Genomic DNA, 10,491 nt, shown 5'->3' with positions numbered 1-10,491 from the left:
TTTTATTTAATATTGAGATCTTTCACTCTCTATCTCTTTCTTCTTAGATACAAAGGTACTCATTTTCACTTTTTCTTAGTTTTCATAGCTGTGTACTACAGTAATTGAGTATAGCTCAGCAAAGTGAAAGGAGTTATTAAATACTTCCTCTGTTTTTTTATAAGTTGAAATTAGATTTACACATTTGTCGAGACACGACTTTGACCATCAATATCTTTAATTGAGATTAGTAAAAATTATGAAAAAAATTAATTTATAATAGTAGACTTATGACAAATCCAACAATATATTATATGATCATTTTTATATATATTTATATATTATATATTGGTAAAAAATTAAGTCAATGATGACATATGAAATTATGAATAGTGTAAATTTCCAACTCTAGCTTATAAAAAAACCGGACGCTGTATAGTCTTAGGGTATGTTACTCTAGCTTTTAAAAAAAACGGAGGCAGTATAATCTTAGGGTCTGTTCTCATACGTTTATTTTCACTTCAGTTCAGTTCAGTTCAACTCCTAATTTCCTTCTCTTATAAAATATTCATTTTAGTTCAGTTCAGTTCAGCTCCTAATTTCCTTCTCTTATAAAATATTCATTTTAGTTCAGTTCAATTCAGCTCAGCTCAGCTCAGTTCAGCTGAGTTCAGTCAATGAGAACATGCCCTAAATCTGACATCACCTACTCTTTATTAAGAACGGTTTGAGCACTATTCGATGTTTAATCAATACCATTAGGACTTGCTAACACAAATAAAAAAATAACCAAAGCAAATAAAAGTATGCATAACTAAACTTGTATTCGTCGGTGGAATCTTTAATGGGATTAAAACCGGGTCAAAGTGACTAAGGTAATTGGCTCGTTTTAAAGGCTTATCCCTTGGAGTACAAAGTACTACTCCGTATCTCATTTTCTATTTCAAAAACAATAGGACTTTCTTATTTTATACCCATTTAGGCCCTGTTTGATTCACCTTAATTTTGCTAAACTGAAATTATTTTTACTGAACTGAACTTATTTTTACTGAACTGAACTTAATTTTACTGAACTGAAATTATTTTTACTAAACTTAAATTATTTTTACTGTTTTTCTATTATAATTCTTCTTTAAGAAAACTGATTTTTACTGAACTGAAATTATTTTTACTGAACTGAAATTAATTTTACTGAACTGAACTTATTTTTACTGAATTGAAATTATTTTTACTTAATATTATTTTTTTAAGGTGAAGAGAACAGGGCCTTATATGTGACATATATATGGACCCCTAAGCTTTTGGTTAATCTAGGTTGGTAAAATCAATCATAGGACTTTACCCATCAATGAAAATTGAGTTGTTATTTACATTACAGTCCAAGATTGATTTCTTATGTACTCGTAATATTTTAATAGTATATTTTCACGTTTTGCATGATTAATACATTGGTTTTGATTACATATTATTAATCATATATATAGAAGAATAAAAACAAAAACTTGTAATTTTGCGAAATATATAAATTTATAGATTAACCTTATGTAATAACAATGTAATAAATAGATGATCGATGAAATTTTAGCTTTTTGGAAGCAATTAGGTGATTTGAACATAAAATCAACTATTTTAAGTATTTGAAAAATAGAAACCTTAAAGATTGAGCTTATTGGAATTTAATAATCTAATTCGAAAATCCTACTCAACCAAGTTTTTGGTAAGAGTTGTGGGAGAAATTTGCAATTAGTTAGAGTAACTAATACAATCATCTAGTCAAACCAATTAATACAACTATATATAACAGTTAGCTACTAGTTAATTATCAAACATGGTTTATTCACATCAAAGACAAGTCAAAGGCAAATTAGTGAATTGTATAATTTTATGCTTTATTTGCAGACCCTAAGTTGAGCTCATCGTTGGTTATGTTACCCTTAAATTTTTTCTCCACAGTGTTTCCTCCTTATTTAACAAACCTCAACTTCTGCTTCTTATCTACATGAAATCCTTGTTCCCCTTTTCTCCATAACAGTACAATATGCCAATAAGGTATGGAGTAGAATAATAAATATTGCATTGATCACCTACGATCCATAACTCCATTTACAGCGCATACCTCATTACCTAGTACCACACAACTTAACCTACCTAACACATCAGTTAATATGAACTCATCTCCCAAAATAATAATACTACAACTCAACATATGCACAATGCTCATTATGTACCAAAATTAAAAGAACGCTTATACATAAACAATAATCTAAACGAATATGATATTAAGGTAAATCTAATAAAATTCTAATAGCACCATAAACACATATTATTATGTCAGTGTCACAGAACACCGTTCAAAATATAGTTATGGTAATTTTAATAAAATTCCTGATAGAGTATAAAACATATTCTTGGGCCTCAACCACCAAGCTAAGTTTGGTCTAATGGTAAGATTGTCACCTTCCAACCTTTAGGTTAGAGTTCAATTATTAGAGTATAAAACATATTTTGGATCCTCAAAACTTGTGGTTGAGTTGGTCCTCTAACATGGTATTAGAGACAACGTGACATAGAGGTTATGGGTTCGAATCTCATCCACTCCTCCTTTAAAGTGGAATTAATTCGCACCAGGTATGGGTGGGCCTGTGTTGCATCTCCATTTAAACCTGAAGGGTCTTTCATGTGAGAAGAAGTGATAAAGTATAAAACATATTCCTAAGGCTCAACTATCAACTTAAGTTTTTTGTTGAATTGGTCTTGTTGGATATTTATGTAAATATTTTTGTATTAATGAAGAATTACGAAGAATAGTGTTGTATGACAAATTGTATGACAATTGGATTGTATGTTTGGATAATTGTAACTCTTCATTGGTAATTGTTAATGTGGATAATTGAATTGTTTCATTATTTACTATTCATTCGTTATGATGGATAATTGAATTGTTTCATTATTTACTATTCATTCGTTATGATGGATAATTGTATCTTTTCATTACTTGCATCTTTTCATCCATGTTTCTTTGTCTATAAATAGTTGTTGTTTGTTCTCATTTATGGATACAGAATATTAGTTTTATTTACTCTCTCAAGATATACATGCATATAGTTGCGGTTACTCTAATCTAGTTTGTTCGTGTAGACACCCATTTGTGTCTCCCCAAAACCAAACCCAGTGATGAGTGCCTTTCACGTCGAATCATAATCGAATGAAGCGAAAATGTAGAAAATATAGTGTTGCGGATAATTTTAATTACTTTTCTCTTCTCTCTGTTTTTGAAAACTTATTTTAAGAAAACAGCCAATCCAATTTGGTTGGTCCATGATATGGGTCCAATAGTAGTGTAGTTGGATGGGGCTTGACAAGAGCTTTCCAACGATATATTATAAGCCCAATTCCGATGAATATTGAGGAAGTTATGGCCAATTTACTAAATTGGGCCCGGTTTGAGTCTTATGTACGGCCCAATGATCTAGGGGAGGGCCTAATATGATTTATCATTCCTAATGCAATTAGGAATGGTTTTAGTCTTCTATATTCTTCTAGAAGGTTCTTTTCATTCCTAATTCAATTAGCATTGATAAATTGACTTTTGTTGACTTTTCAGAGTTTTAATTAAAATCAAATAGCATTTTCGAGGAAAATATATGATTTTATCCTCCAGTACGACAAATTTATCTGATTTTCGAAAACGCGTTAAAAACAGGCTTGGCGCCTGACTCCAGGCACTGGCGCTTGACTCCAGGCATTAGCGCCTGGTACTAGCCATTGGCACCTGGCGCCAATTAGCCAGGGTTGGCGCCAGCTCTGTTTTTTGTGCGCCATACTCTGTTTTGATATTTTATCTTTTTGGCTGATTTTCTCTATAAATAATGTATTAAAAACTCCGTTTTCATTCACCTATTCTTACCAATTCTCACGAACAATCATCAACAATCAGTTTTAATTAATCGACAATCAGTTTTCATTCGCAATCATTAATTCTTTAATTCTCTCTTAATTCATTCATCTCTCTTTCTTTCTCTTTTTCTAAACTTTATTTTCACATACAAAATTCCGCATTCACAAGATCTAGAAACACCTAGCCATATTCGAAGTTGCCTTCGCCCTAGACATGAAAGGTTTAATTTCTGAGGGTTTGGTCCCAAATCTCTCTTTTCATTATTTAATTTAATTGTTTGTTTATTATTTTCCTTGAAATTACTAACGTGTGTATTTTGTTATTAGAAAGAGGTACGAGGCATCAAAGTAAGTACTTTAATGGCTTTTATTGATATTATGATGTAGAAATCATGTTTATATTGTTATTATAATATTCTTAGTATCATGTCTAGGGTAACTTTAATATTAAATATGATTGTTGCGATGCTTCCTATGTTCTTCCTAATATTTATGATTGTTAGTATCATGTTAGGGTTAAAGATTTGATTTTTATTGCTTAGTGACATGCTAGGGTTTGTTATTAGTCTTGTTAGTATCATGCCTAAGATCTTGTTTTTATTATGCTTTAATATTAACATGAACATGATTATGATTATAATTGTTATAATTTATGATGATTATGAATATTATTATTATTATTATTATTATTATTACTTTGATGATGATTATTTTATTTATGATAATTATTGATTATTATTATGTTGCTTGATGTTTTATTGCTATTGCTTGATCACACCTTTTATTGCATGTTTAAAGGGAATTGGTACTTGTAATCACGCTTAATAAGATAATTAATAATCTTATTAGGGTTAATTTGATTATATTTCAAGTGATCGCCAATAATAGTTTGTTTGTGCATTAAATTCAACCAACATAGATTAAACAGGATTAGGGTTAATCCTATTGATTGCATGTTAATTAGAAAGCGCACATGAATACGATCAGAATAAAATAGAGGCCTATTATTAGGGTAGGTTCAATCTCTTTTAGGTTGGATTTGTACCTTCATCCCCGAACCCTTATTTGGTTCTAGATCTTATGGAGTTGACGATCTCTTAGATCGTTAAGGGGTGTAACCTTCACCCTGTAAACGGTTTACAAGTTCCTAAAACTTGTTGGCGACTCTTTTGCTCTATCTTCTTCCCTTTTGGACGCCACCGCACTTTAGTGTATGATCACAGTGGGGTTCAAGCAAGGGGTTGACGCTTGAAATTTATTCCCTACAGTTCGCTGGTTTCTTATAATTACAATACCATTTTATAAGAAAAGAAACCCGTTCTATCCTGGGAGACAATTGCTTAATAACGTTGGGTATCGTAGAGGGAGCAAAATTGTCTTAAGGACACAACGTGATTTGTTGGGCTCGGATCATAATATTTTACATTTGAATCAAGTATAAAGGTATGTGTAATGTTTAATTTGTTTTATATATTTGATAGGTATATATTATTTGATTTTTAATACTAGTTTTGTGTAGTATCAATAACAGGTCTTTCAAGAATTCCAAATGTTAAATAATGCCCCACTCTTCTAGCTTAGATAACCTTATTTGGTCAATCATGATTCCAAATGAAGGGTAGACGACAGAAATACGATTCCAATCCTCAAAATCTAAAAAGTTTGATACTTCAGTATATAAAGGCCACGTGAAAATCATAATATTACACTAACATTTTAAGCTTATTAGAATTCATGATTTCAATGAAGTTGCCAAACACATGTTATTCTTTTTGTTACTTATTAAAAAAAGCAATATTTACTTCTTTTGGCACGCTTTGATTATTGAATGTTACTTCGTATGATATTGTTATTATTACTACCAAGTTGCTAGCGTTAGGTATTGAAGAATTTATGTCCATTCATCCTATAAAACTATAATCCATTTTTCTATTTAACGAAATAAATAGTTCTGGGGTCCACTTTTTGTTACGCTTGTCGCCCTCCTATTTGGTTGTTCTTGATATCATCAACCTTTTAATAGTAAACCTTTTACTCGTATATGAGTTTTACTTAATGCATCGGGATTGAGGAAAAGTGGGGATGAATTGGTTATAGACTAGGCTGATACTCATGCTACATAGGATCATTATTGAGGTGATCATCACTGGCTCGGACTAAATAAAAATATATGTTACGGTTTTTTCACCACATATCTCTGAGTTTTTTGTTTATTTACTATATACCCATAAAAAATTTCAAATTCATTATATACCCCTAAATTGTTACAGAAATTCACTACATACCCCTAATAAGAATAAGATGAGTGGAATTTGATTATTTATACCTCGAAATCACCTTAAATCTCTTCCCCTCATCACAAAACCACTCATCTCCTTTTTCTAGCCCTCGAAACCACTCCAAATATCCAAAGTCATATCCGTATGATTGATTTTGAGGATGAGAAAAAGAAATTTAGGGTGGTTTTAGGGATGGCAAAAGAAATGTAGGTGGTTACGGGGTTGGGGAATGTATTTAGAGTGGTTTCGGTTCATAATTAACTCTAATGATTGACAAAATTAACAATCATTAGTCATCAAGGGTATATGGTGTATTTTTGTGAAAACTCAACGGGAGTATATGATGAATTTTAAAAAGTTTATGGGTATATGGTGAATAAACAAAAAACTCGGGGGCATATGGTGAAAACCCCGTATATTTTAAGTCAAAACCTAAGCCTTCTTTGGACCCAAAAAATCTTAATAAGTTCGCTTTTGTTCAATAAGCTCGACACTATTACATGGGTTTGGCCTCAAAATTTTATGCATAAATTTGATTCGGCTCGTTTTTTTCATCTTGCTCGAGTCTATTGCAAGCTCGACACGGGATGAACGTACTATAGCGGCGAAGTTTTGGGCTATGCGTGGATGTTAATTTTTAACATTAGTCTAGCACAAGCATAATGGATTGCCTCACACCTAGGCAAGCTCATTTTAAACCAATTACTAAAAATAACTAAAATGAATGATAGATATAAAATAAAGAATGATTTTACGTATGGTACATATCTCCGTACATTGTTAAGTTATCACTTGTTATATGACTTGTGCCGCATTGTTGATGGGAACGAAAGAGAGTTTGTACCACTTGCAAGTCTCTTAAATACTAAGTCGCCCTAAATTAATTAGAAACAAATCATTAAGATAAGTCTTTTCAACTGTCTGATTAAAATGATTAATATATCCCTCGTATTATCTAACTTAGGGCATGTTCTCATTGGCTGAACACAACTGAACTGAATTGAACTGAGTTGAACTGAACTGAATATTTTATAAAAGAAGGAAATTAGGAGTTGAATTAAACTGAATTGAACTGAACTGAACTAAACTGAACTGAATTGAATTTCAACGTATGAGAACAGACCCTTATAGGACCACAACCACAGTTCTACTCACATATATTTTTTCTCGAGATCTTAATAATGGTAAAGGTTACTAGTAAAAGTCGTCTTGATTTAATAATTATCTTGCAAAGTTGCAATTACGTATGACCTAACAATATTGTATGTGGTTTTGCTAAAAATATTACAAGGTAGAAAAGGCAATTTTTCTTGAGAGTGATACTTAGCTTGCAATAAGTTCACCAAGTGACTGTAAGGTTATTTATCATTCGATCACCTACAGTCCTACATAGTATATGCATTAAGAATGATATGAAGTGGTCCTCCACAAAAAACCCTTGTTCGACATTCAAGTCAATGTGACACGAGAATTAAAAGTATGAAGAGTTTTTTTTTTTTTTTTTTTTTTTTTTTTTTTTTGGAAGTATGAAGAGTTTTATTGTTCATGAGAAACTGTTAAATTTCGAAACTATATGAAATGGGTCTGGGCAACCCGAACAAGGAGGAAGAGAGTTTGGTCCACAAACAAGGCTTAGAAGTTTCTATACTAAAATCAATTGACAATAGTAGAAGTAACTCATCTACCTTATAATTAAAGTGGAACCACCTCTTGTCTTTCTCCAATGTGAGACACTCACAAATGGGTTATAATGGGTTTCAATAGGTACATCTACATGAAAGTAACACGGTTGTTATATATTATACTATACACTAAAACACCATATAGTTGCATCTAAAGTAATTATAGCCAATTTTAGGGGTAATCATAAAAGGTTGGTAGGCCGTAATAGGCCTATAATAGATTAATAGTTTGACGCTAGGGGTTCAATTTCAATAATAGAGGAAATCTTGGAAACTTTGAGCAATGAGTCAAAAAACAAGCATCTATTAAAAGCAAATCTTTTTATGACACTTGTCATAACCTTTTAAAATAAATTTATGCCTTTATCGCTTTTCTGTCTCACTTTTTTTTTTTTTTTTTTTTTTTTTTTTGCAAAATCTTTAAATAAACTATTTATACCTTATGATATTTTATTTCCAGTTTGACAAATATATTCCATATATATCCAAATGAAATATTTCTAAATATCTTTTATATTTTTTATATTTTGTAATATTCTTGTCAAAAATATTTAACAACTGTGCATTGCACGGGATTTTAACCTAGTATCTTAAAAACACCAAATGATTCCTTCATAATACCTTATTAACTTAAAAAAAAAAACAATCTTTTGTAAGTGTGATGTGTTGAAAGTAAAATTGCGATAAGAATTAAAAACTATTCACCAAATATGTTTTTTCTTCATACATTAATAAAAGGAAAAATTAGAAAATAACACCACAAATTTCTCAAAATTTTGAATATAACACCTCATATTCTAAAACTTTTATTATAACATCACAAAAAATCCCAAAAATTGGATTTCACCACCAATTGACGGATTTTTGGATGGAATCCGTTAGTAGGACCCACTAGGGACACGTGTCAATAATACATTGGTTTAAAAAAAAGAAAATTAAATTTAAAATAAAAATTAAAAAAAAAAGAAAAAAAAAAACTATAAACTCTAACCCAGCCACCAACCCACCACCGGCGGCCTTAACCCCACCGTTGGCAACCCAATCCCAGCCCTCGGGACCACCACCTAACCCCCATAGCCCAACCGAACCCACCACCTAACCCCCATAGCCCAACCGAAACCCACCACCTAATTAAACCCCATTACCCACCAGTCGAACCCAATACAACCCCAAAACCACCACCTAACCTTCGACAAACCCCTTCGCCCACCAGCCAAACCCACCACAATCCCACCGCGAATCCCACTACAACCATCAATCGCAATCCACCATCTTCACGCTCCCTCTCTGATTCCCAGTAACGAAAACCATAACGAACCTTCTTTTCATTCTCTCTCTAGCCTCGTGCTCCGACGACCTTTTTTATGGTTGTGGTCGGAGCTAGGGTTTCGATTACTCGGGGTTGTGGACCTCTAGAGGGTGGGGCTAGTGGGTGATTGGGTTTATGGGGGCTAGTGGTGATTTTGAAGGTTAAGGAGGAGGTTTCGGTGAGGGTGGTGGATGTGTGGGCTTACCGGCGATGGGTTGTAGGGATGTCGGAGGTGAGGGTGGTGGGTGGGTTAGGGTTTGAAGTTTTTTCTTTTTTTTTTTTCTTTTTTAAAAAAACCAAATAGAATAGTGACACTTGTTTGTTGTGGGGCTCACTAACGATTTTTGGATGATTTTCATTAGATGGTGGTGAAATCAATTTTTTTGGTTTTTATGGGGTGTTATAATAAAAGTTTTGAATTAGGTGGTGTTATAATCAAAATTTTGAGAAATTTGTGGTGTTATTTTCTAATTTTTCCTTAATAAAATAGAAAATGAAAAGTTATAAAGAGGAATAATAAAAGTGAATGCTAAAGTTATTTTAGGCAAGTTAGGTCTTTTTTTCTATTGTTTATATATATTGTCATTGATATCAATACAAGGCTAAGCCGATTTCTCCAATAATCTCTCTTGAGTTTTATAACATGGTATTACTTCCTCTCTAATTTTTTTTAGAATTTTTTCGATCTTGTTTTGTTCATCAAATTCATTTTTTATACCGCAATTTGTGGGATTAGGACTTCATCTTCTCAAATTATTTTTTTTAATTTTTAGACGTGTTTTAGGAATTAGGGTTTCTTTTTCCTTGAATTTCTTGGTTCGTTTAGTGCGTCTTTTTTGCAGCACTGGTGTGTTGTGTGTTTATGGTGTGTACGCTACTTGTGCGGTGCGCATTTGTTGCATGTGGTGCTACGTGTGTTGTGCTGTACGAGGGTTGTATTTGTTGTGTGTAGTGTGCGGCATGTGGTGCACTGATTTGGTGTGGAGTAGTGTGTTGTGTGGAGCATGTTTGTTGTATGTGTTGTTCGTGTGCACGTAGCGTGCTAGTGTGTGTATTGTTGTTGTTGTGCGCTGGTGTGATGTGTATTTATGGTGTATATGCACCTTGTACGGTGCGCGTTTGTTGTGTGTGGTGTTGCGTGCGTGGTGTTATACAAGGGTTTTGTTTGTTGTGTGTAGTGTGTAACATGTGATGCACTGATTTGATGTGGAGTAGTGTGTTACGTTGTGCATATTTGTTGTGTACGTTGTGCGGAAGCACGTAGCGTGCTAGTGTGTGTCGTTGCTACTGTGCGCTATTGTGTTGTGGCGGGAAGTGTGACGTAGTGTGTGCTGTTAAGTTGTGT

The sequence above is a fragment of the Chenopodium quinoa genome, unplaced genomic scaffold (assembly GCF_001683475.1).
Source record: "Chenopodium quinoa cultivar QQ74 unplaced genomic scaffold, ASM168347v1, whole genome shotgun sequence".
Lineage (NCBI taxonomy): Eukaryota > Viridiplantae > Streptophyta > Magnoliopsida > Caryophyllales > Amaranthaceae > Chenopodium > Chenopodium quinoa.
The sequence above is the reverse complement of the archived record's forward strand: the minus strand, read 5'-3'. Positions refer to the sequence as shown.